The 24,351-nt window shown below is 41.4% G+C and overlaps 30 non-coding genes across 30 annotated transcripts; all 30 read left to right on the top strand.

Moving 5' to 3' along the window:
- Positions 1–271: 271 nt before the first annotated feature.
- Trnah-gug (transfer RNA histidin (anticodon GUG)) lies at positions 272–343 on the top strand. The gene has a single exon. It is a non-coding gene; the product is annotated as a tRNA-His (tRNA).
- Positions 344–1,232: 889 nt separating this feature from the next.
- Trnah-gug (transfer RNA histidin (anticodon GUG)) lies at positions 1,233–1,304 on the top strand. Its single transcript has one exon. It is a non-coding gene; the product is annotated as a tRNA-His (tRNA).
- Positions 1,305–2,515: 1,211 nt separating this feature from the next.
- On the top strand, positions 2,516–2,587 carry Trnah-gug (transfer RNA histidin (anticodon GUG)). The gene has a single exon. It is a non-coding gene; the product is annotated as a tRNA-His (tRNA).
- A 569-nt stretch (positions 2,588–3,156) lies between these two features.
- On the top strand, positions 3,157–3,228 carry Trnah-gug (transfer RNA histidin (anticodon GUG)). Its single transcript has one exon. It is a non-coding gene; the product is annotated as a tRNA-His (tRNA).
- Positions 3,229–3,797: 569 nt separating this feature from the next.
- On the top strand, positions 3,798–3,869 carry Trnah-gug (transfer RNA histidin (anticodon GUG)). The gene has a single exon. It is a non-coding gene; the product is annotated as a tRNA-His (tRNA).
- A 248-nt stretch (positions 3,870–4,117) lies between these two features.
- Trnah-gug (transfer RNA histidin (anticodon GUG)) lies at positions 4,118–4,189 on the top strand. The gene has a single exon. It is a non-coding gene; the product is annotated as a tRNA-His (tRNA).
- Positions 4,190–5,399: 1,210 nt separating this feature from the next.
- On the top strand, positions 5,400–5,471 carry Trnah-gug (transfer RNA histidin (anticodon GUG)). The gene has a single exon. It is a non-coding gene; the product is annotated as a tRNA-His (tRNA).
- Positions 5,472–7,332: 1,861 nt separating this feature from the next.
- Trnah-gug (transfer RNA histidin (anticodon GUG)) lies at positions 7,333–7,404 on the top strand. The gene has a single exon. It is a non-coding gene; the product is annotated as a tRNA-His (tRNA).
- Positions 7,405–9,906: 2,502 nt separating this feature from the next.
- Trnah-gug (transfer RNA histidin (anticodon GUG)) lies at positions 9,907–9,978 on the top strand. Its single transcript has one exon. It is a non-coding gene; the product is annotated as a tRNA-His (tRNA).
- A 249-nt stretch (positions 9,979–10,227) lies between these two features.
- Trnah-gug (transfer RNA histidin (anticodon GUG)) lies at positions 10,228–10,299 on the top strand. The gene has a single exon. It is a non-coding gene; the product is annotated as a tRNA-His (tRNA).
- Positions 10,300–11,518: 1,219 nt separating this feature from the next.
- Positions 11,519–11,590, top strand: Trnah-gug (transfer RNA histidin (anticodon GUG)). Its single transcript has one exon. It is a non-coding gene; the product is annotated as a tRNA-His (tRNA).
- A 249-nt stretch (positions 11,591–11,839) lies between these two features.
- Positions 11,840–11,911, top strand: Trnah-gug (transfer RNA histidin (anticodon GUG)). The gene has a single exon. It is a non-coding gene; the product is annotated as a tRNA-His (tRNA).
- A 249-nt stretch (positions 11,912–12,160) lies between these two features.
- Trnah-aug (transfer RNA histidin (anticodon AUG)) lies at positions 12,161–12,232 on the top strand. Its single transcript has one exon. It is a non-coding gene; the product is annotated as a tRNA-His (tRNA).
- Positions 12,233–12,801: 569 nt separating this feature from the next.
- On the top strand, positions 12,802–12,873 carry Trnah-gug (transfer RNA histidin (anticodon GUG)). Its single transcript has one exon. It is a non-coding gene; the product is annotated as a tRNA-His (tRNA).
- Positions 12,874–13,121: 248 nt separating this feature from the next.
- On the top strand, positions 13,122–13,193 carry Trnah-gug (transfer RNA histidin (anticodon GUG)). The gene has a single exon. It is a non-coding gene; the product is annotated as a tRNA-His (tRNA).
- A 248-nt stretch (positions 13,194–13,441) lies between these two features.
- On the top strand, positions 13,442–13,513 carry Trnah-gug (transfer RNA histidin (anticodon GUG)). The gene has a single exon. It is a non-coding gene; the product is annotated as a tRNA-His (tRNA).
- A 247-nt stretch (positions 13,514–13,760) lies between these two features.
- Trnah-gug (transfer RNA histidin (anticodon GUG)) lies at positions 13,761–13,832 on the top strand. The gene has a single exon. It is a non-coding gene; the product is annotated as a tRNA-His (tRNA).
- An 884-nt stretch (positions 13,833–14,716) lies between these two features.
- Trnah-gug (transfer RNA histidin (anticodon GUG)) lies at positions 14,717–14,788 on the top strand. Its single transcript has one exon. It is a non-coding gene; the product is annotated as a tRNA-His (tRNA).
- A 247-nt stretch (positions 14,789–15,035) lies between these two features.
- On the top strand, positions 15,036–15,107 carry Trnah-gug (transfer RNA histidin (anticodon GUG)). Its single transcript has one exon. It is a non-coding gene; the product is annotated as a tRNA-His (tRNA).
- A 247-nt stretch (positions 15,108–15,354) lies between these two features.
- Trnah-gug (transfer RNA histidin (anticodon GUG)) lies at positions 15,355–15,426 on the top strand. The gene has a single exon. It is a non-coding gene; the product is annotated as a tRNA-His (tRNA).
- Positions 15,427–15,994: 568 nt separating this feature from the next.
- Trnah-gug (transfer RNA histidin (anticodon GUG)) lies at positions 15,995–16,066 on the top strand. The gene has a single exon. It is a non-coding gene; the product is annotated as a tRNA-His (tRNA).
- A 247-nt stretch (positions 16,067–16,313) lies between these two features.
- Trnah-gug (transfer RNA histidin (anticodon GUG)) lies at positions 16,314–16,385 on the top strand. The gene has a single exon. It is a non-coding gene; the product is annotated as a tRNA-His (tRNA).
- Positions 16,386–18,900: 2,515 nt separating this feature from the next.
- Positions 18,901–18,972, top strand: Trnah-gug (transfer RNA histidin (anticodon GUG)). The gene has a single exon. It is a non-coding gene; the product is annotated as a tRNA-His (tRNA).
- Positions 18,973–21,166: 2,194 nt separating this feature from the next.
- On the top strand, positions 21,167–21,238 carry Trnah-gug (transfer RNA histidin (anticodon GUG)). Its single transcript has one exon. It is a non-coding gene; the product is annotated as a tRNA-His (tRNA).
- A 249-nt stretch (positions 21,239–21,487) lies between these two features.
- Positions 21,488–21,559, top strand: Trnah-gug (transfer RNA histidin (anticodon GUG)). Its single transcript has one exon. It is a non-coding gene; the product is annotated as a tRNA-His (tRNA).
- A 568-nt stretch (positions 21,560–22,127) lies between these two features.
- On the top strand, positions 22,128–22,199 carry Trnah-gug (transfer RNA histidin (anticodon GUG)). The gene has a single exon. It is a non-coding gene; the product is annotated as a tRNA-His (tRNA).
- Positions 22,200–23,095: 896 nt separating this feature from the next.
- Trnah-gug (transfer RNA histidin (anticodon GUG)) lies at positions 23,096–23,167 on the top strand. Its single transcript has one exon. It is a non-coding gene; the product is annotated as a tRNA-His (tRNA).
- Positions 23,168–23,414: 247 nt separating this feature from the next.
- On the top strand, positions 23,415–23,486 carry Trnah-gug (transfer RNA histidin (anticodon GUG)). Its single transcript has one exon. It is a non-coding gene; the product is annotated as a tRNA-His (tRNA).
- Positions 23,487–23,733: 247 nt separating this feature from the next.
- Trnah-gug (transfer RNA histidin (anticodon GUG)) lies at positions 23,734–23,805 on the top strand. The gene has a single exon. It is a non-coding gene; the product is annotated as a tRNA-His (tRNA).
- A 248-nt stretch (positions 23,806–24,053) lies between these two features.
- Trnah-gug (transfer RNA histidin (anticodon GUG)) lies at positions 24,054–24,125 on the top strand. The gene has a single exon. It is a non-coding gene; the product is annotated as a tRNA-His (tRNA).
- Positions 24,126–24,351: the final 226 nt, after the last annotated feature.

The following is a 24,351-nucleotide window of genomic DNA, read 5'->3' as shown; positions in this document are numbered from 1 at the left end:
AGGTTCGAATCCTGGTCACAGCAGATTCATTTTTTGTTTGTTTCTGGCGATTGTTTTAAGTTGCTTTGCATTTGTGAACAAACATAAAAATCCTGGATGCATCTATTCTGGTATCTCTTAAATGTTTGCAATTTAAACTGCAAATACTTTTAAATTATTGGAACTTATGAAAACTGTTGCATGAACAAAATCAGCAGAGTGGCGCAGCGGAAGCGTGCTGGGCCCATAACCCAGAGGTCGATGGATCGAAACCATCCTCTGCTACATACATGCTGTGATCGTATAGTGGTTAGTACTTCACGTTGTGGCCGTGACAACCCAGGTTCGAATCCTGGTCACAGCAGATTTGTTTTTGTTTGTTTCTGGCGATTGCTTTAAGTTGCTTTGCATTTGTGAACAAACACAAAAATTCTGGTTGCATCTATTCTCGAATTTTTTGAATGATTGCATTTTGAACTGAAAACACTTTCAAATTATTGGAACTTATTGAAAACTGTTGCATGAACAAAATCAGCAGAGTGGCGCAGCGGAAGCGTGCTGGGCCCATAACCCAGAGGTCGATGGATCGAAACCATCCTCTGCTACATACATGCAGTGATCGTATAGTGGTTAGTACTTCACGTTGTGGCCGTGACAACCCAGGTTCGAATCCTGGTCACAGCAGATTCAATTTTTGTTTGTTTCTGGCGATTGTTTTAAGTTGCTTTGCATTTGTGAACAAACATAAAAATGCTGGTTGCATCTATTGTTGAATTTCTTGAATGTTTGCATTTTGAACTGCAAATATTTTTAAATTATTGGAACTTATTGAAAACTGTTGCATGAACAAAATCAGCAGAGTGGCGCAGCGGAAGCGTGCTGGGCCCATAACCCAGAGGTCGATGGATCGAAACCATCCTCTGCTACATACATGCTGTGATCGTATAGTGGTTAGTACTTCACGTTGTGCCCGTGACAACCCAGGTTCGAATCCTGGTCACAGCAGATTCATTTTTTGTTTGTTTCTGGCGATTGTTTTAAGTTGCTTTGCATTTGTGAACAAACATAAAAATCCTGGATGCATCTATTCTGGTATCTCTTAAATGTTTGCAATTTAAACTGCAAATACTTTTAAATTATTGGAACTTATGAAAACTGTTGCATGAACAAAATCAGCAGAGTGGCGCAGCGGAAGCGTGCTGGGCCCATAACCCAGAGGTCGATGGATCGAAACCATCCTCTGCTACATACATGCTGTGATCGTATAGTGGTTAGTACTTCACGTTGTGGCCGTGACAACCCAGGTTCGAATCCTGGTCACAGCAGATTTGTTTTTGTTTGTTTCTGGCGATTGCTTTAAGTTGCTTTGCATTTGTGAACAAACACAAAAATTCTGGTTGCATCTATTCTCGAATTTTTTGAATGATTGCATTTTGAACTGAAAACACTTTCAAATTATTGGAACTTATTGAAAACTGTTGCATCGACAAAATCAGCAGAGTGGCGCAGCGGAAGCGTGCTGGGCCCATAACCCAGAGGTCGATGGATCGAAACCATCCTCTGCTACATACATGCAGTGATCGTATAGTGGTTAGTACTTCACGTTGTGGCCGTGACAACCCAGGTTCGAATCCTGGTCACAGCAGATTCAATTTTTGTTTGTTTCTGGCGATTGTTTTAAGTTGCTTTGCATTTGTGAACAAACATAAAAATGCAGGATGCATCTATTGTTGAATCTCTTGAATGATTGCATTTTGAACTGCAAACACTTTCAAATCATTGGAACTTATTGAAAACTTTTGCATCGACAAAATCAGCAGAGTGGCGCAGCGGAAGCGTGCTGGGCCCATAACCCAGATGTCGATGGATCGAAACCATCCTCTGCTACATACATGCTGTGATCGTATAGTGGTTAGTACTTCACGTTGTGCCCGTGACAACCCAGGTTCGAATCCTGGTCACAGCAGATTCATTTTTTGTTTGTTTCTGGCGATTGTTTTAAGTTGCTTTGCATTTGTGAACAAACATAAAAATGCTGGTTGCATCTATTCTCGAATTTTTTGAATGATTGCATTTTGAACTGAAAAAACTTTCAAATTATTGGAACTTATTGAAAACTGTTGCATGGACAAAATCAGCAGAGTGGCGCAGCGGAAGCGTGCTGGGCCCATAACCCAGAGGTCGATGGATCGAAACCATCCTCTGCTACATACATGCAGTGTTCGTATAGTGGTTAGTACTTCACGTTGTGGCCGTGACAACCCAGGTTCGAATCCTGGTCACAGCAGATTCATTTTGTGTTTGTTTCTGGCGATTGTTTTAAGTTGCTTTGTATTTGTGAACAAACATATGCTGGTTGCATCTATTGTAGAATCTCTTGAATGATTGCATTTTGAACTGCAAACACTTTCAAATCATTGGAACTTATTGAAAACTGTTGCATCGGCAAAATCAGCAGAGTGGCGCAGCGGAAGCGTGCTGGGCCCATAACCCAGATGTCGATGGATCGAAACCATGCATCCTCTGCTACATACATGCTGTGATCGTATAGTGGTTAGTGCTTCACGTTGTGGCCGTGACAACCCAGGTTCGAATCCTGGTCACAGCAGATTCATTTTTTGTTTGTTTCTGGCGATTGTTTTAAGTTGCTTTGCATTTGTGAACAAACATAAAAATGCTGGTTGCATCTATTGTTGAATTTCTTGAATGTTTGCATTTTGAACTGAAAACACTTTCAAATTATTGGAACTTATTGAAAACTGTTGCATCGACAAAATCAGCAGAGTGGCGCAGCGGAAGCGTGCTGGCCCCATAACCCAGAGGTCGATGGATCGAAACCATCCTCTGCTACATACATGCTGTGATCGTATAGTGGTTAGTACTTCACGTTGTGGCCGTGACAACACAGGTTCGAATCCTGGTCACAGCAGCTTTGTTTTTGTTTGTTTCTGGCGATTGCTTTAAGTTGCTTTGCATTTGTGAACAAACATAAAAATGCTAGTTGCATCTATTCTCGAATTTTTTGAATGATTGCATTTTGAACTGAAAACACTTTCAAATTATTGGAACTTATTGAAAACTGTTGCATGAACATAATCAGCAGAGTGGCGCAGCGGAAGCGTGCTGGGCCCATAACCCAGAGGTCGATGGATCGAAACCATCGTCTGCTACATACATGCTGTGATCGTATAGTGGTTAGTACTTCACGTTGTGGCCGTGACAACCCAGGTTCGAATCCTGGTCACAGCAGATTTGTTTTTGTTTGTTTCTGGCGATTGCTTTAAGTTGCTTTGCATTTGTGAACAAACACAAAAATTCTGGTTGCATCTATTCTCGAATTTTTTGAATGTCTGCATTTTGAACTGAAAACACTTTCAAATTATTGGAACTTATTGAAAATTGTTGCATGGACAAAATCAGCAGAGTGGCGCAGCGGAAGCGTGCTGGGCCCATAACCCAGAGGTCGATGGATCGAAACCATCCTCTGCTACATACATGCTGTGATCGCATAGTGGTTAGTACTTCACGTTGTGGCCGTGACAACCCAGGTTCGAATCCTGGTCACAGCAGATTCATTTTTTGTTTGTTTCTGGCGATTGTTTTAAGTTGCTTTGCATTTGTGAACAAACATAAAAATGCTGGTTGCATCTATTGTTGAATTTCTTGAATGTTTGCATTTTGAACTGCAAATATTTTTAAATTATTGGAACTTATTGAAAACTGTTGCATGAACAAAATCAGCAGAGTGGCGCAGCGGAAGCGTGCTGGGCCCATAACCCAGAGGTCGATGGATCGAAACCATCCTCTGCTACATACATGCTGTGATCGTATAGTGGTTAGTACTTCACGTTGTGGCCGTGACAACCCAGGTTCGAATCCTGGTCACAGCAGATTCATTTTTTGTTTGTTTCTGGCGATTGTTTTAAGTTGCTTTGCATTTGTGAACAAACATAAAAATCCTGGATGCATCTATTCTGGTATCTCTTAAATGTTTGCAATTTAAACTGCAAATACTTTTAAATTATTGGAACTTATGAAAACTGTTGCATGAACAAAATCAGCAGAGTGGCGCAGCGGAAGCGTGCTGGGCCCATAACCCAGAGGTCGATGTATCGAAACCATCCTCTGCTACATACATGCTGTGATCGTATAGCGGTTAGTACTTCACGTTGTGGCCGTGACAACCCAGGTTCGAATCCTGGTCACAGCAGATTTGTTTTTGTTTGTTTCTGGCGATTGCTTTAAGTTGCTTTGCATTTGTGAACAAACACAAAAATTCTGGTTGCATCTATTCTCGAATTTTTTGAATGATTGCATTTTGAACTGAAAACACTTTCAAATTATTGGAACTTATTGAAAACTGTTGCATGAACATAATCAGCAGAGTGGCGCAGCGGAAGCGTGCTGGGCCCATAACCCAGAGGTCGATGGATCGAAACCATCGTCTGCTACATACATGCTGTAATCGTATAGTGGTTAGTACTTCACGTTGTGGCCGTGACAACCCAGGTTCGAATCCTGGTCACAGCAGATTTGTTTTTGTTTGTTTCTGGCGATTGCTTTAAGTTGCTTTGCATTTGTGAACAAACACAAAAATTCTGGTTGCATCTATTCTCGAATTTTTTGAATGTCTGCATTTTGAACTGAAAACACTTTCAAATTATTGGAACTTATTGAAAATTGTTGCATGGACAAAATCAGCAGAGTGGCGCAGCGGAAGCGTGCTGGGCCCATAACCCAGAGGTCGATGGATCGAAACCATCCTCTGCTACATACATGCTGTGATCGCATAGTGGTTAGTACTTCACGTTGTGGCCGTGACAACCCAGGTTCAAATCCTGGTCACAGCAGATTCATATTTTTTTTTGTTTCTGGCGATTGTTTTAAGTTGCTTTGCATTTGTGAACAAACATAAAAATGCTGGTTGCATCTATTGTTGAATTTCTTGAATGTTTGCATTTTGAACTGCAAATATTTTTAAATTATTGGAACTTATTGAAAACTGTTGCATGAACAAAAACAGCAGAGTGGCGCAGCGGAAGCGTGCTGGGCCCATAACCCAGAGGTCGATGGATCGAAACCATCCTCTGCTACATACATGCTGTGATCGTATAGTGGTTAGTACTTCACGTTGTGCCCGTGACAACCCAGGTTCGAATCCTGGTCACAGCAGATTCATTTTTTGTTTGTTTCTGGCGATTGTTTTAAGTTGCTTTGCATTTGTGAACAAACATAAAAATCCTGGATGCATCTATTCTGGTATCTCTTAAATGTTTGCAATTTAAACTGCAAATACTTTTAAATTATTGGAACTTATGAAAACTGTTGCATGAACAAAATCAGCAGAGTGGCGCAGCGGAAGCGTGCTGGGCCCATAACCCAGAGGTCGATGGATCGAAACCATCCTCTGCTACATACATGCTGTGATCGTATAGTGGTTAGTACTTCACGTTGTGGCCGTGACAACCCAGGTTCGAATCCTGGTCACAGCAGATTTGTTTTTGTTTGTTTCTGGCGATTGCTTTAAGTTGCTTTGCATTTGTGAACAAACACAAAAATTCTGGTTGCATCTATTCTCGAATTTTTTGAATGATTGCATTTTGAACTGAAAACACTTTCAAATTATTGGAACTTATTGAAAACTGTTGCATGAACAAAATCAGCAGAGTGGCGCAGCGGAAGCGTGCTGGGCCCATAACCCAGAGGTCGATGGATCGAAACCATCCTCTGCTACATACATGCAGTGATCGTATAGTGGTTAGTACTTCACGTTGTGGCCGTGACAACCCAGGTTCGAATCCTGGTCACAGCAGATTCAATTTTTGTTTGTTTCTGGCGATTGTTTTAAGTTGCTTTGCATTTGTGAACAAACATAAAAATGCAGGATGCATCTATTGTTGAATCTCTTGAATGATTGCATTTTGAACTGCAAACACTTTCAAATCATTGGAACTGATTGAAAACTTTTGCATCGACAAAATCAGCAGAGTGGCGCAGCGGAAGCGTGCTGGGCCCATAACCCAGATGTCGATGGATCGAAACCATGCATCCTCTGCTACATACATGCTGTGATCGTATAGTGGTTAGTACTTCACGTTGTGCCCGTGACAACCCAGGTTCGAATCCTGGTCACAGCAGATTCATTTTTTGTTTGTTTCTGGCGATTGTTTTAAGTTGCTTTGCATTTGTGAACAAACATAAAAATGCTGGTTGCATCTATTGTTGAATTACTTGAATGTTTGCATTTTGAACTGCAAACACTTTCAAATTATTGGAACTTATTGAAAACTGTTGCATCGACAAATTCAGCAGAGTGGCGCAGCGGAAGCGTGCTGGGCCCATAACCGAGATGTCGATGGATCGAAACCATGCATCCTCTGCAACATATATGCTGTGATCGTATAGCGGTTAGTACTTCACGTTGTGGCCGTGACAACCCAGGTTCGAATCCCGGTCACAGCAGATTCATTTTTTGTTTGTTTCTGGCGATTGTTTTAAGTTGCTTTGCATTTGTGAACAAACATAAAAATGCTGGTTGCATCTATTGTTGAATTTCTTGAATGTTTGCATTTTAAACTGCAAATATTTTCAAATTATTGGAACTTATTGAAAACTGTTGCATGAACAAAATCAGCAGAGTGGCGCAGCGGAAGCGTGCTGGGCCCATAACCCAGAGGTCGATGGATCGAATCCATCCTCTGCTACATACATGCTGTGATCGCGTAGTGGTTAGTACTTCACGTTGTGGCCGTGACAACCCAGGTTCGAATCCTGGTCACAGCAGATTTATTTTTTGTTTGTTTCTGGTGATTGCTTTAAGTTGCTTTGCATTTGTGAACAAACATAAAAATTCTGGTTGCATCTATTCTCGCATTTCTTGAATGTCTGCACATTGAACTGCAAACACTTTCAAATCATTGGAACTTATTGAAAACTGTTGCATCGACAAATTCAGCAGAGTGGCGCAGCGGAAGCGTGCTGGGCCCATAACCCAGAGGTCGATGGATCGAAACCATCCTCTGCTACATACATGATGTGATCGTATAGTGGTTAGTACTTCACGTTGTGGCCGTGACAACCCAGGTTCGAATCCTGGTCACAGCAGATTCATTTTGTGTTTGTTTCTGGCGATTGTTTTAAGTTGCTTTGTATTTGTGAACAAACATATGCTGGATGCATCTATTGTTGAATCTCTTGAATGATTGCATTTTGAACTGCAAACACTTTCAAATCATTGGAACTTATTGAAAACTGTTGCATCGGCAAAATCAGCAGAGTGGCGCAGCGGAAGCGTGCTGGGCCCATAACCCAGATGTCGATGGATCGAAACCATGCATCCTCTGCTACATACATGCTGTGATCGTATAGTGGTTAGTACTTCACGTTGTGGCCGTGACAACCCAGGTTCGAATCCTGGTCACAGCAGATTCATTTTTTGTTTGTTTCTGGCGATTGTTTTAAGTTGCTTTGCATTTGTGAACAAACATAAAAATGCTGGTTGCATCTATTCTGGTATCTCTTAAATGTTTGCATTTTGAACTGCAAATATTTTTAAATTATTGGAACTTATTGAAAACTTTTGCATGAACAAAATCAGCAGAGTGGCGCAGCGGAAGCGTGCTGGGCCCATAACCCAGAGGTCGATGGATCGAAACCATCCTCTGCTACATACATGCTGTGATCGTATAGTGGTTAGTACTTCACGTTGTGCCCGTGACAACCCAGGTTCGAATCCTGGTCACAGCAGATTCATTTTTTGTTTGTTTCTGGCGATTGTTTTAAGTTGCTTTGCATTTGTGAACAAACATAAAAATCCTGGATGCATCTATTCTGGTATCTCTTAAATGTTTGCAATTTAAACTGCAAATACTTTTAAATTATTGGAACTTATGAAAACTGTTGCATGAACAAAATCAGCAGAGTGGCGCAGCGGAAGCGTGCTGGGCCCATAACCCAGAGGTCGATGGATCGAAACCATCCTCTGCTACATACATGATGTGATCGTACAGTGGTTAGTACTTCACGTTGTGGCCGTGACAACCCAGGTTCGAATCCTGGTCACAGCAGATTTGTTTTTGTTTGTTTCTGGCGATTGCTTTAAGTTGCTTTGCATTTGTGAACAAACACAAAAATTCTGGTTGCATCTATTCTCGAATTTTTTGAATGATTGCATTTTGAACTGAAAACACTTTCAAATTATTGGAACTTATTGAAAACTGTTGCATGAACAAAATCAGCAGAGTGGCGCAGCGGAAGCGTGCTGGGCCCATAACCCAGAGGTCGATGGATCGAAACCATCCTCTGCTACATACATGCAGTGATCGTATAGTGGTTAGTACTTCACGTTGTGGCCGTGACAACCCAGGTTCGAATCATGGTCACAGCAGATTCAATTTTTGTTTGTTTCTGGCGATTGTTTTAAGTTGCTTTGCATTTGTGAACAAACATAAAAATGCAGGATGCATCTATTGTTGAATCTCTTGAATGATTGCATTTTGAACTGCAAACACTTTCAAATCATTGGAACTTATTGAAAACTTTTGCATCGACAAAATCAGCAGAGTGGCGCAGCGGAAGCGTGCTGGGCCCATAACCCAGATGTCGATGGATCGAAACCATGCATCCTCTGCTACATACATGCTGTGATCGTATAGTGGTTAGTACTTCACGTTGTGCCCGTGACAACCCAGGTTCGAATCCTGGTCACAGCAGATTCATTTTTTGTTTGTTTCTGGCGATTGTTTTAAGTTGCTTTGCATTTGTGAACAAACATAAAAATGCTGGTTGCATCTATTGTTGAATTACTTGAATGTTTGCATTTTGAACTGCAAACACTTTCAAATTATTGGAACTTATTGAAAACTGTTGCATCGACAAATTCAGCAGAGTGGCGCAGCGGAAGCGTGCTGGGCCCATAACCGAGATGTCGATGGATCGAAACCATGCATCCTCTGCTACATATATGCTGTGATCGTATAGCGGTTAGTACTTCACGTTGTGGCCGTGACAACCCAGGTTCGAATCCCGGTCACGGCAGATTCATTTTTTGTTTGTTTCTGGCGATTGTTTTAAGTTGCTTTGCATTTGTGAACAAACATAAAAATTCTGGTTGCATCTATTGTTGAATTTCTTGAATGTTTGCATTTTAAACTGCAAATATTTTCAAATTATTGGAACTTATTGAAAACTGTTGCATGAACAAAATCAGCAGAGTGGCGCAGCGGAAGCGTGCTGGGCCCATAACCCAGAGGTCGATGGATCGAATCCATCCTCTGCTACATACATGCTGTGATCGCGTAGTGGTTAGTACTTCATGTTGTGGCCGTGACAACCCAGGTTCGAATCCTGGTCACAGCAGATTTATTTTTTGTTTGTTTCTGGCGATTGCTTTAAGTTGCTTTGCATTTGTGAACAAACATAAAAATTCTGGTTGCATCTATTCTCGCATTTCTTGAATGTCTGCACATTGAACTGCAAACACTTTCAAATCATTGGAACTTATTGAAAACTGTTGCATCGACAAATTCAGCAGAGTGGCGCAGCGGAAGCGTGCTGGGCCCATAACCCAGAGGTCGATGGATCGAAACCATCCTCTGCTACATACATGATGTGATCGTATAGTGGTTAGTACTTCACGTTGTGGCCGTGACAACCCAGGTTCGAATCCTGGTCACAGCAGATTCATTTTGTGTTTGTTTCTGGCGATTGTTTTAAGTTGCTTTGTATTTGTGAACAAACATATGCTGGATGCATCTATTGTTGAATCTCTTGAATGATTGCATTTTGAACTGCAAACACTTTCAAATCATTGGAACTTATTGAAAACTGTTGCATCGGCAAAATCAGCAGAGTGGCGCAGCGGAAGCGTGCTGGGCCCATAACCCAGATGTCGATGGATCGAAACCATGCATCCTCTGCTACATACATGCTGTGATCGTATAGTGGTTAGTGCTTCACGTTGTGGCCGTGACAACCCAGGTTCGAATCCTGGTCACAGCAGATTCATTTTTTGTTTGTTTCTGGCGATTGTTTTAAGTTGCTTTGCATTTGTGAACAAACATAAAAATGCTGGTTGCATCTATTGTTGAATTTCTTGAATGTTTGCATTTCAAACTGCAAACACTTTCAAATTATTGGAACTTATTGAAAACTGTTGCATCGACAAAATCAGCAGAGTGGCGCAGCGGAAGCGTGCTGGGCCCATAACCCAGACGTCGATGGATCGAATCCATCCTCTGCTACATACATGCTGTGATCGTATAGTGGTTAGTACTTCACGTTGTGGCCGTGACAACCCAGGTTCGAATCCTGGTCACAGCAGATTTGTTTTTGTTTGTTTCTGGCGATTGCTTTAAGTTGCTTTGCATTTGTGAACAAACACAAAAATTCAGGTTGCATCTATTCTCGAATTTTTTGAATGATTGCATTTTGAACTGAAAACACTTTCAAATTATTGGAACTTATTGAAAACTGTTGCATGAACAAAATCAGCAGAGTGGCGCAGCGGAAGCGTGCTGGGCCCATAACCCAGAGGTCGATGGATCGAAACCATCCTCTGCTACATACATGCAGTGATCGTATAGTGGTTAGTACTTCACGTTGTGGCCGTGACAACCCAGGTTCGAATCCTGGTCACAGCAGATTCAATTTTTGTTTGTTTCTGGCGATTGTTTTAAGTTGCTTTGCATTTGTGAACAAACATAAAAATGCAGGATGCATCTATTGTTGAATCTCTTGAATGATTGCATTTTGAACTGCAAACACTTTCAAATCATTGGAACTTATTGAAAACTTTTGCATCGTCAAAATCAGCAGAGTGGCGCAGCGGAAGCGTGCTGGGCCCATAACCCAGATGTCGATGGATCGAAACCATGCATCCTCTGCTACATACATGCTGTGATCGTATAGTGGTTAGTACTTCACGTTGTGCCCGTGACAACCCAGGTTCGAATCCTGGTCACAGCAGATTCATTTTTTGTTTGTTTCTGGCGATTGTTTTAAGTTGCTTTGCATTTGTGAACAAACATAAAAATTCTGGTTGCATCTATTCTGGAATTTCTTGAATGTTTGCATTTTAAACTGCAAATATTTTCAAATTATTGGAACTTATTGAAAACTGTTGCATGAACAAAATCAGCAGAGTGGCGCAGCGGAAGCGTGCTGGGCCCATAACCGAGATGTCGATGGATCGAAACCATCCTCTGCTACATACATGCTGTGATCGCGTAGTGGTTAGTACTTCACGTTGTGGCCGTGACAACCCAGGTTCGAATCCTGGTCACAGCAGATTTATTTTTTGTTTGTTTCTGGCGATTGCTTTAAGTTGCTTTGCATTTGTGAACAAACATAAAAATTCTGGTTGCATCTATTCTCGCATTTCTTGAATGATTGCACATTGAACTGCAAACACTTTCAAATCATTGGAACTTATTGAAAACTGTTGCATCGACAAATTCAGCAGAGTGGCGCAGCGGAAGCGTGCTGGGCCCATAACCCAGATGTCGATGGATCGAAACCATGCATCCTCTGCTACATACATGCTGTGATCGTATAGTGGTTAGTGCTTCACGTTGTGGCCGTGACAACCCAGGTTCGAATCCTGGTCACAGCAGATTCATTTTGTGTTTGTTTCTGGCGATTGTTTTAAGTTGCTTTGCATTTGTGAACAAACATATGCTGGATGCATCTATTGTTGAATCTCTTGAATGATTGCATTTTGAACTGCAAACACTTTCAAATCATTGGAACTTATTGAAAACTGTTGCATCGGCAAAATCAGCAGAGTGGCGCAGCGGAAGCGTGCTGGGCCCATAACCCAGATGTCGATGGATCGAAACCATGCATCCTCTGCTACATACATGCTGTGATCGTATAGTGGTTAGTGCTTCACGTTGTGGCCGTGACAACCCAGGTTCGAATCCTGGTCACAGCAGATTCATTTTTTGTTTGTTTCTGGCGATTGTTTTAAGTTGCTTTGCATTTGTGAACAAACATAAAAATGCTGGTTGCATCTATTGTTGAATTTCTTGAATGTTTGCATTTCAAACTGCAAACACTTTCAAATTATTGGAACTTATTGAAAACTGTTGCATCGACAAAATCAGCAGAGTGGCGCAGCGGAAGCGTGCTGGGCCCATAACCCAGACGTCGATGGATCGAAACCATCCTCTGCTACATACATGCTGTGATCGTATAGTGGTTAGTACTTCACGTTATGGCCGTGACAACCCAGGTTCGAATCCTGGTCACAGCAGATTTGTTTTTGTTTGTTTCTGGCGATTGCTTTAAGTTGCTTTGCATTTGTGAACAAACACAAAAATTCTGGTTGCATCTATTCTCGAATTTTTTGAATGATTGCATTTTGAACTGAAAACACTTTCAAATTATTGGAACTTATTGAAAACTGTTGCATCGACAAAATCAGCAGAGTGGCGCAGCGGAAGCGTGCTGGGCCCATAACCCAGAGGTCGATGGATCGAAACCATCCTCTTCTACATACATGCTGTGATCGCATAGTGGTTAGTACTTCACGTTGTGGCCGTGACAACCCAGGTTCGAATCCTGGTCACAGCAGATTCATTTTTTGTTTGTTTCTGGCGATTGTTTTAAGTTGCTTTGCATTTGTGAACAAAGATAAAAATGCTGGTTGCATCTATTGTTGAATTTCTTGAATGTTTGCATTTTAAACTGCAAATATTTTTAAATTATTGGAACTTATTGAAAACTGTTGCATGAACAAAATCAGCAGAGTGGCGCAGCGGAAGCGTGCTGGGCCCATAACCCAGAGGTCGATGGATCGAAACCATCCGCTGCTGCATACATGCTGTGATCGTATAGTGGTTAGTACTTCACGTTGTGGCCGTGACAACCCAGGTTCGAATCCTGGTCACAGCAGATTCATTTTTTGTTTGTTTCTGGCGATTGTTTTAAGTTGCTTTGCATTTGTGAACAAACATAAAAATCCTGGATGCATCTATTCTGGAATCTCTTAAATGTTTGCAATTTAAACTGCAAATACTTTTAAATTATTGGAACTTATGAAAACTGTTGCATGAACAAAATCAGCAGAGTGGCGCAGCGGAAGCGTGCTGGGCCCATAACCCAGAGGTCGATGGATCGAAACCATCCTCTGCTACATACATGCTGTGATCGTATAGTGGTTAGTACTTCACGTTGTGGCCGTGACAACCCAGGTTCGAATCCTGGTCACAGCAGATTTGTTTTTGTTTGTTTCTGGCGATTGCTTTAAGTTGCTTTGCATTTGTGAACAAACACAAAAATTCTGGTTGCATCTATTCTCGAATTTTTTGAATGATTCCATTTTGAACTGAAAACACTTTCAAATTATTGGAACTTATTGAAAACTGTTGCATGAACAAAATCAGCAGAGTGGCGCAGCGGAAGCGTGCTGGGCCCATAACCAAGACGTCGATGGATCGAAACCATCCTCTGCTACATACATGCTGTGATCGTATAGTGGTTAGTACTTCACGTTGTGGCCGTGACAACCCAGGTTCGAATCCTGGTCACAGCAGATTCACTTTTGTTTGTTTCTGGCGATTGTTTTAAGTTGCTTTGCATTTGTGAACAAACATAAAAATGCTGGTTGCATCTATTCTCGAATTTTTGAATGATTGCATTTTGAACTGAAAACACTTTCAAATTATTGGAACTTATTGAAAACTGTTGCATGAACATAATCAGCAGAGTGGCGCAGCGGAAGCGTGCTGGGCCCATAACCCAGAGGTCGATGGATCGAAACCATCCTCTGCTACATACATGCTGTGATCGTATAGTGGTTAGTACTTCACGTTGTGGCCGTGACAACCCAGGTTCGAATCCTGGTCACAGCAGATTCACTTTTGTTTGTTTCTGGCGATTGTTTTAAGTTGCTTTGCATTTGTGAACAAACATAAAAATGCTGGATGCATCTATTGTTGAATCTCTTGAATGATTGCAATTTAAACTGCAAATACTTTCAAATTATTGGAACTTATGAAAACTGTTGCATGAACAAAATCAGCAGAGTGGCGCAGCGGAAGCGTGCTGGGCCCATAACCCAGAGGTCGATGGATCGAAACCATCCTCTGCTACATACATGTTGTGATCGTATAGTGGTTAGTACTTCACGTTGTGGCCGTGACAACCCAGGTTCGAATCCTGGTCACAGCAGATTTGTTTTTGTTTGTTTCTGGCGATTGTTTTAAGTTGCTTTGCATTTGTGAACAAACACAAAAATTCTGGTTGCATCTATTCTCGAATTTTTTGAATGTTTGCATTTTAAACTGCAAATATTTTTACATTTTTGGAACTTATTGAAAACTGTTGCATGAACAAAATCAGCAGAGTGGCGCAGCGGAAGCGTGCTGGGCCCATAACCCAGAGGTCGATGGATCGAAACCATCCGCTGCATACATGCTGTGATCGTATAGTGGTTAGTACTTCACGTTGTGCCCGTGACAACCCAGGTTCGAATCCTGGTCACAGCAGATTCATTTTTTGTTTGTTTCTGGCGATTGTTTTAAGTTGCTTTGCATTTGTGAACAAACATAAAAATCCTGGATGCATCTATTCTGGAATCTCTTAAATGTTTGCAATTTAAACTGCAAATACTTTTAAATTATTGGAACTTATGAAAACTGTTGCATGAACAAAATCAGCAGAGTGGCGCAGCGGAAGCGTGCTGGGCCCATAACCCAGAGGTCGATGGATCGAAACCATCCTCTGCTACATACATGCTGTGATCGTATAGTGGTTAGTACTTCACGTTGTGGCCGTGACAACCCAGGTTCGAATCCTGGTCACAGCAGATTTGTTTTTGTTTGTTTCTGGCGATTGCTTTAAGTTGCTTTGCATTTGTGAACAAACATAAAAATGCTGGATGCATCGATTGTTGAATCTCTTGAATGATTGCAATTTAAACTGCAAATACTTTCAAATTATTGGAACTTATGAAAACTGTTGCATGAACAAAATCAGCAGAGTGGCGCAGCGGAAGCGTGCTGGGCCCATAACCCAGAGGTCGATGGATCGAAACCATCCTCTGCTACATACATGCTGTGATCGTATAGTGGTTAGTACTTCACGTTGTGGCCGTGACAACCCAGGTTCGAATCCTGGTCACAGCAGATTCACTTTTGTTTGTTTCTGGCGATTGTTTTAAGTTGCTTTGCATTTGTGAACAAACATAAAAATGCTGGATGCATCTATTGTTGAATCTCTTGAATGATTGCAATTTAAACTGCAAATACTTTCAAATTATTGGAACTTATGAAAACTGTTGCATGAACAAAATCAGCAGAGTGGCGCAGCGGAAGCGTGCTGGGCCCATAACCCAGAGGTCGATGGATCGAAACCATCCTCTGCTACATACATGCTGTGATCGTATAGTGGTTAGTACTTCACGTTGTGGCCGTGACAACCCAGGTTCGAATCCTGGTCACAGCAGATTTGTTTTTGTTTGTTTCTGGCGATTGTTTTAAGTTGCTTTGCATTTGTGAACAAACACAAAAATTCTGGTTGCATCTATTCTCGAATTTTTTGAATGTTTGCATTTTAAACTGCAAATATTTTTACATTTTTGGAACTTATTGAAAACTGTTGCATGAACAAAATCAGCAGAGTGGCGCAGCGGAAGCGTGCTGGGCCCATAACCCAGAGGTCGATGGATCGAAACCATCCTCTGCTGCATACATGCTGTGATCGTATAGTGGTTAGTACTTCACGTTGTGCCCGTGACAACCCAGGTTCGAATCCTGGTCACAGCAGATTCATTTTTTGTTTGTTTCTGGCGATTGTTTTAAGTTGCTTTGCATTTGTGAACAAACATAAAAATCCTGGATGCATCTATTCTGGAATCTCTTAAATGTTTGCAATTTAAACTGCAAATACTTTTAAATTATTGGAACTTATGAAAACTGTTGCATGAACAAAATCAGCAGAGTGGCGCAGCGGAAGCGTGCTGGGCCCATAACCCAGAGGTCGATGGATCGAAACCATCCTCTGCTACATACATGCTGTGATCGTATAGTGGTTAGTACTTCACGTTGTGGCCGTGACAACCCAGGTTCGAATCCTGGTCACAGCAGATTTGTTTTTGTTTGTTTCTGGCGATTGCTTTAAGTTGCTTTGCATTTGTGAACAAACATAAAAATGCTGGATGCATCGATTGTTGAATCTCTTGAATGATTGCAATTTAAACTGCAAATACTTTCAAATTATTGGAACTTATGAAAACTGTTGCATGAACAAAATCAGCAGAGTGGCGCAGCGGAAGCGTGCTGGGCCCATAACCCAGAGGTCGATGGATCGAAACCATCCTCTGCTACATACATGCTGTGATCGTATAGTGGTTAGTACTTCACGTTGTGGCCGTGACAACCCAGGTTCGAATCCTGGTCACAGCAGATTTGTTTTTGTTTGTTTCTGGCGATTGCTTTAAGTTGCTTTGCATTTGTGAACAAACACAAAAATTCTGGTTGCATCTATTCTCGAATTTTTTGAATGATTGCATTTTGAACTGAAAACACTTTCAAATCATTGGAACTTATTGAAAATTGTTGCATCGACAAAATCAGCAGAGTGGCGCAGCGGAAGCGTGCTGGGCCCATAACCCAGAGGTCGATGGATCGAAACCATCCTCTGCTACATACATGCTGTGATCGCGTAGTGGTTAGTACTTCACGTTGTTGCCGTGACAACCCAGGTTCGAATCCTTGTCACAGCAGATTTATTTTTTGTTTGTTTCTGGCGATTGTTTTAAGTTGCTTTGCATTTGTGAACAAACATAAAAATTCTGGTTGCGTCTATTCTCGAATTTCTTGAACGATTGCATTTTAAACTGCAAAGACTTTCAAATTATTTGAACTCATTGAAAACTTTTGCATGAACATAATCAGCAGAGTGGCGCAGCGGAAGCGTACTGGACCCATAACCCAGAGGTCGATGGATCGAAACCATCCTCTGCTACATACATGCTGTGATCGTATAGTGGTTAGTACTTCACGTTGTGGCCGTGACAACCCAGGTTCGAATCCTGGTCAAAGCACATTTGTTTTTTGTTTGTTTCTGGCGATTGTTTTAAGTTGCTTTGCATTTGTGAACAAACATAAAAATTCTGGTTGCATCTATTCTGGAATTTCTTGAATGATTGCATTTTAAACTGCAAACACTTTCAAATTATTGGAACTCATTGAAAATTTTGCATGAACATAATCAGCAGAGTGGCGCAGCTGAAGCGTACTGGACCCATAACCCAGAGGTCGATGGATCGAAACCATCCTCTGCTACATACATGCTGTGATCGCGTAGTGGTTAGTACTTCACGTTGTGGCCGTGACAACCCAGGTTCGAATCCTTGTCACAGCAGATTTATTTTTTGTTTGTTTCTGGCGATTGTTTTAAGTTGCTTTGCATTTGTGAACAAAGACAAAAATTCTGGTTGCGTCTATTCTCGAATTTCTTGAACGATTGCATTTTAAACTGCAAAGACTTTCAAATCATTGGAACTTATTGAAAACTGGTGCATCGTCTAAATCAGCAGAGTGGCGCAGCGGAAGCGTGCTGGGCCCATAACCCAGAGGTCGATGGATCGAAACCATCGTCTGCTACATACATGCTGTGATCGTATAGTGGTTAGTACTTCACGTTGTGGCCGTGACAACCCAGATTCGAATCCTGGTCACAGCACATTTGTTTTTTGTTTTTTGTTTGTTTCTGGCGATTGTTTTAAGTTGCTTTGCATTTGTGAACAAAGACAAAAATTCTGGTTGCATCTATTCTCGAATTTCTTGAATGATTGCATTTTAAACTGCAAACACTATCAAATTATTGGAACTTATTGAAAACTTTTGCATCGTCAAAATCAGCAGAGTGGCGCAGCGGAAGCGTGCTGGGCCCATAACCCAGAGGTCGATGGATCGAAACCATCCTCTGCTACATACATGTTGTGATCGTATAGTGGTTAGTACTTCACGTTGTGGCCGTGACAACCCAGGTTCGAATCCTGGTCACATCAGATTTGTTTTTTTGTTTTTTGTTTGTTTCTGGCGATAATTTTAAGTTGCTTTGCATTTGTGAACAAACATAAAAATTCTGGTTGCATCTATTCTCGAATTTCTTGAATGATTGCATTTTAAACTGCAAACACTATCAAATTATTGGAACTTATTGAAAACTTTTGCATGAACATAATCAGCAGAGTGGCGCAGCGGAAGCGTACTGGACCCATAACCCAGAGGTCGATGGATCGAAACCATCCTCTGCTACATACATGCTGTGATCGCGTAGTGGTTAGTACTTCACGTTGTGGCCGTGACAACCCAGGTTCGAATCCTTGTCACAGCAGATTTATTTTTTGTTTGTTTCTGGCGATTGTTTTAAGTTGCTTTGCATTTGTGAACAAACATAAAAATTTGGGTTGCATCTATTCTCGAATTTCTTGAACGATTGCATTTTAAACTGCAAACACTTTCAAATCATTGGAACTTATTGAAAACTTTTGCATCGACAAAATCAGCAGAGTGGCGCAGCGGAAGCGTGCTGGCCCCATAACCCAGAGGTCGATGGATCGAAACCATCCTCTGCTACATACATGCTGTGATCGTATAGTGGTTAGTACTTCACGTTGTGGCCGTGACAACCCAGATTCGAACCGTGGTCACAGCAGATTTGTTTTTTGTTTTTTGTTTGTTTCTGGCGATTGTTTTAAGTTGCTTTGCATTTGTGAACAAACATAAAAATTCTGGTTGCGTCTATTCTGGAATTTCTTGAATGATTGCATTTTAAACTGCAAACACTTTCAAATCATTGGAACTTATTGAAAACTTTTGCATCGACCAAATCAGCAGAGTGGCGCAGCGGAAGCGTGCTGGGCCCATAACCCAGAGGTCGATGGATCAAAACCATCTCTGCTACATACATGCTGTGATCGTATAGTGGTTAGTACTTCACGTTGTGGCCGTGACAACCCAGGTTCGAATCCTGGTCACAGCAGATTTGTTTTTTGTTTTTTGTTTGTTTCTGGCGATTGTTTTAAGTTGCTTTGCATTTGTGAACAAAGATAAAAATTCTGGTTGCGTCTATTCTCGAATTTCTTGAACGATTGCATTTTAAACTGCAAAGACTTTCAAATCATTGGAACTTATTGAAAACTGGTGCATCGTCTAAATCAGCAGAGTGGCGCAGCGGAAGCGTGCTGGGCCCATAACTCAGAGGTCGATGGATCAAAACCATCTCTGCTACATACATGCTGTGATCGTATAGTGGTTAGTACTTCACGTTGTGGCCGTGACAACCCAGATTCGAATCCTGGTCACAGCACATTTGTTTTTTGTTTTTTGTTTGTTTCTGGCGATTGTTTTAAGTTGCTTTGCATTTGTGAACAAACATAAAAATTCTGGTTGCGTCTATTTTCGAATTTCTTGAACGATTGCATTTTAAACTGCAAAGACTTTCAAACCATTGGAACTTATTGAAAACTGTTGCATCGTCAAAATCAGCAGAGTGGCGCAGCGGAAGCGTGCTGGGCCCATAACCCAGAGGTCGATGGATCGAAACCATCCTCTGCTACATACATGCTGTGATCGCGTAGTGGTTAGTACTTCACGTTGTGGCCGTGACAACCCAGGTTCGAATCCTTGTCACAGCAGATTTATTTTTTGTTTGTTTCTGGCGATTGTTTTAAGTTGCTTTGCATTTGTGAACAAACATAAAAATTCTGGTTGCGTCTATTCTCGAATTTCTTGAACGATTGCATTTTAAACTGCAAAGACTTTCAAACCATTGGAACTTATTGAAAACTGGTGCATCGTCAAAATCAGCAGAGTGGCGCAGCGGAAGCGTGCTGGGCCCATAACCCAGAGGTCGATGGATCGAAACCATCCTCTGCTCCATACATGCTGTGATCGTATAGTGGTTAGTACTTCACGTTGTGGCCGTGACAACTCAGATTCGAATCCTGGTCACAGCACATTTGTTTTTTGTTTTTTGTTTGTTTCTGGCGATTGTTTTAAGTTGCTTTGCATTTGTGAACAAACATAAAAATTCTGGTTGCATCTATTCTGGAATTTCTTGAATGATTGCATTTTAAACTGCAAACACTATCAAATTATTGGAACTTATTGAAAACTTTTGCATGAACATAATCAGCAGAGTGGCGCAGCGGAAGCGTGCTGGGCCCATAACCCAGAGGTCGATGGATCGAAACCATCCTCTTCTACATACATGCTGTGATCGTATAGTGGTTAGTACTTCACGTTGTGGCCGTGACAACCCAGGTTCGAATCCCGGTCACAGCAGATTCATTTTTTGTTTGTTTCTGGCGATTGTTTTAAGTTGCTTTGCATTTGTGAACAAACATAAAAATTCTGGTTGCATCTATTGTTGAATTTCTTGAATGTTTGCATTTTAAACTGCAAATATTTTCAAATTATTGGAACTTATTGAAAACTGTTGCATGAACAAAATCAGCAGAGTGGCGCAGCGGAAGCGTGCTGGGCCCATAACCCAGAGGTCGATGGATCGAAACCATCCTCTGCTACATACATGCTGTGATCGCGTAGTGGTTAGTACTTCACGTTGTGGCCGTGACAACCCAGGTTCGAATCCTGGTCACAGCAGATTTATTTTTTGTTTGTTTCTGGCGATTGCTTTAAGTTGCTTTGCATTTGTGAACAAACATAAAAATTCTGGTTGCATCTATTCTCGCATTTCTTGAATGATTGCACATTGAACTGCAAACACTTTCAAATCATTGGAACTTATTGAAAACTGTTGCATCGACAAATTCAGCGAGTGGCGCAGCGGAAGCGTGCTGGGCCCATAACCCAGAGGTTGATGGATCGAAACCATCCTCTGCTACATACATGATGTGATCGTATAGTGGTTAGTACTTCACGTTGTGGCCGTGACAACCCAGGTTCGAATCCTGGTCACAGCAGATTCATTTTGTGTTTGTTTCTGGCGATTGTTTTAAGTTGCTTTGCATTTGTGAACAAACATATGCTGGATGCATCTATTGTTGAATCTCTTGAATGATTGCATTTTGAACTGCAAACACTTTCAAATCATTGGAACTTATTGAAAACTGTTGCATCGGTAAAATCAGCAGAGTGGCGCAGCGGAAGCGTGCTGGGCCCATAACCCAGATGTCGATGGATCGAAACCATGCATCCTCTGCTACATACATGCTGTGATCGTATAGTGGTTAGTGCTTCACGTTGTGGCCGTGACAACCCAGGTTCGAATCCTGGTCACAGCAGATTCATTTTTTGTTTGTTTCTGGCGATTGTTTTAAGTTGCTTTGCATTTGTGAACAAACATAAAAATGCTGGTTGCATCTATTGTTGAATTTCTTGAATGTTTGCATTTCAAACTGCAAATATTTTTAAATTATTGGAACTTATTGAAAACTGTTGCATCAACAAAATCAGCAGAGTGGCGCAGCGGAAGCGTGCTGGGCCCATAACCCAGAGGTCGATGGATCGAAACCATCCGCTGCTGCATACATGCTGTGATCGTATAGTGGTTAGTACTTCACGTTGTGGCCGTGACAACCCAGGTTCGAATCCTGGTCACAGCAGATTCATTTTTTGTTTGTTTCTGGCGATTGTTTTAAGTTGCTTTGCATTTGTGAACAAACATAAAAATCCTGGATGCATCTATTCTGGAATCTCTTAAATGTTTGCAATTTAAACTGCAAATACTTTTAAATTATTGGAACTTATGAAAACTGTTGCATAAACAAAATCAGCAGAGTGGCGCAGCGGAAGCGTGCTGGGCCCATAACCCAGAGGTCGATGGATCGAAACCATCCTCTGCTACATACATGCTGTGATCGTATAGTGGTTAGTATTTCACGTTGTGGCCGTGACAACCCAGGTTCGAATCCTGGTCAAAGCACATTTGTTTTTGTTTGTTTCTGGCGATTGCTTTAAGTTGCTTTGCATTTGTGAACAAACACAAAAATTCTGGTTGCATCTATTCTCGAATTTTTTGAATGATTGCATTTTGAACTGAAAACACTTTCAAAGTATTGGAACTCATTGAAAACTGTTGCATGAACAAAATCAGCAGAGTGGCGCAGCGGAAGCGTGCTGGGCCCATAACCCAGAGGTCGATGGATCGAAACCATCCTCTGCTACATACATGCTGTGATCGTATAGTGGTTAGTACTTCACGTTGTGGCCGTGACAACCCAGGTTCGAATCCTGGTCACAGCAGATTCACTTTTGTTTGTTTCTGGCGATTGTTTTAAGTTGCTTTGCATTTGTGAACAAACACAAAAATTCTGGTTGCATCTATTCTCGAATTTTTTGAATGATTGCATTTTGAACTGAAAACACTTTCAAATTATTGGAACTTATTGAAAATTGTTGCATCGACAAAATCAGCAGAGTGCCGCAGCGGAAGCGTGCTGGGCCCATAACCCAGAGGTCGATGGATCGAAACCATCCTCTTCTACATACATGCTGTGATCGCATAGTGGTTAGTACTTCACGTTGTGGCCGTGACAACCCAGGTTCGAATCCTGGTCACAGCAGATTTGTTTTTTGTTTTTTGTTTGTTTCTGGCGATTGTTTTAAGTTGCTTTGCATTTGTGAACAAAGATAAAAATTCTGGTTGCATCTATTGTTGAATTTCTTGAATGTTTGCATTTTAAACTGCAAATATTTTTAAATTATTGGAACTTATTGAAAACTGTTGCATGAACAAAATCAGCAGAGTGGCGCAGCGGAAGCGTGCTGGGCCCATAACCCAGAGGTCGATGGATCGAAACCATCCGCTGCTGCATACATGCTGTGATCGTATAGTGGTTAGTACTTCACGTTGTGGCCGTGACAACCCAGGTTCGAATCCTGGCCACAGCAGATTCATTTTTTGTTTGTTTCTGGCGATTGTTTTAAGTTGCTTTGCATTTGTGAACAAACATAAAAATCCTGGATGCATCTATTCTGGAATCTCTTAAATGTTTGCAATTTAAACTGCAAATACTTTTAAATTATTGGAACTTATGAAAACTGTTGCATAAACAAAATCAGCAGAGTGGCGCAGCGGAAGCGTGCTGGGCCCATAACCCAGAGGTCGATGGATCGAAACCATCCTCTGCTACATACATGCTGTGATCGTATAGTGGTTAGTACTTCACGTTGTGGCCGTGACAACCCAGGTTCGAATCCTGGTCACAGCAGATTCACTTTTGTTTGTTTCTGGCGATTGTTTTAAGTTGCTTTGCATTTGTGAACAAACATAAAAATGCTGGTTGCATCTATTCTCGAATTTTTGAATGATTGCATTTTGAACTGAAAACACTTTCAAATTATTGGAACTGATTGAAAACTGTTGCATGAACATAATCAGCAGAGTGGCGCAGCGGAAGCGTGCTGGGCCCATAACCCAGAGGTCGATGGATCGAAACCATCCTCTGCTACATACATGCTGTGATCGTATAGTGGTTAGTACTTCACGTTGTGGCCGTGACAACCCAGGTTCGAATCCTGGTCACAGCAGATTCACTTTTGTTTGTTTCTGGCGATTGTTTTAAGTTGCTTTGCATTTGTGAACAAACATAAAAATGCTGGATGCATCTATTGTTGAATCTCTTGAATGATTGCAATTTAAACTGCAAATACTTTCAAATTATTGGAACTTATGAAAACTGTTGCATGAACAAAATCAGCAGAGTGGCGCAGCGGAAGCGTGCTGGGCCCATAACCCAGAGGTCGATGGATCGAAACCATCCTCTGCTACATACATGCTGTGATCGTATAGTGGTTAGTACTTCACGTTGTGGCCGTGACAACCCAGGTTCGAATCCTGGTCACAGCAGATTTGTTTTTGTTTGTTTCTGGCGATTGTTTTAAGTTGCTTTGCATTTGTGAACAAACACAAAAATTCTGGTTGCATCTATTCTCGAATTTTTTGAATGTTTGCATTTTAAACTGCAAATATTTTTAAATTATTGGAACTTATTGAAAACTGTTGCATGAACAAAATCAGCAGAGTGGCGCAGCGGAAGCGTGCTGGGCCCATAACCCAGAGGTCGATGAATCGAAACCATCCGCTGCTGCATACATGCTGTGATCGTATAGTGGTTAGTACTTCACGTTGTGGCCGTGACAACCCAGGTTCGAATCCTGGTCACAGCAGATTCATTTTTTGTTTGTTTCTGGCGATTGTTTTAAGTTGCTTTGCATTTGTGAACAAACATAAAAATCCTGGATGCATCTATTCTGGAATCTCTTAAATGTTTGCAATTTAAACTGCAAATACTTTTAAATTATTGGAACTTATGAAAACTGTTGCATGAACAAAATCAGCAGAGTGGCGCAGCGGAAGCGTGCTGGGCCCATAACCCAGAGGTCGATGGATCGA

Source organism: Phallusia mammillata, chromosome 7, assembly GCF_965637545.1.
Source record: "Phallusia mammillata chromosome 7, kaPhaMamm4.hap1.1, whole genome shotgun sequence".
Classification (NCBI taxonomy): Eukaryota; Metazoa; Chordata; class Ascidiacea; order Phlebobranchia; family Ascidiidae; genus Phallusia; species Phallusia mammillata.
The sequence above is the reverse complement of the archived record's forward strand: the minus strand, read 5'-3'. Positions and strand labels throughout refer to the sequence as shown.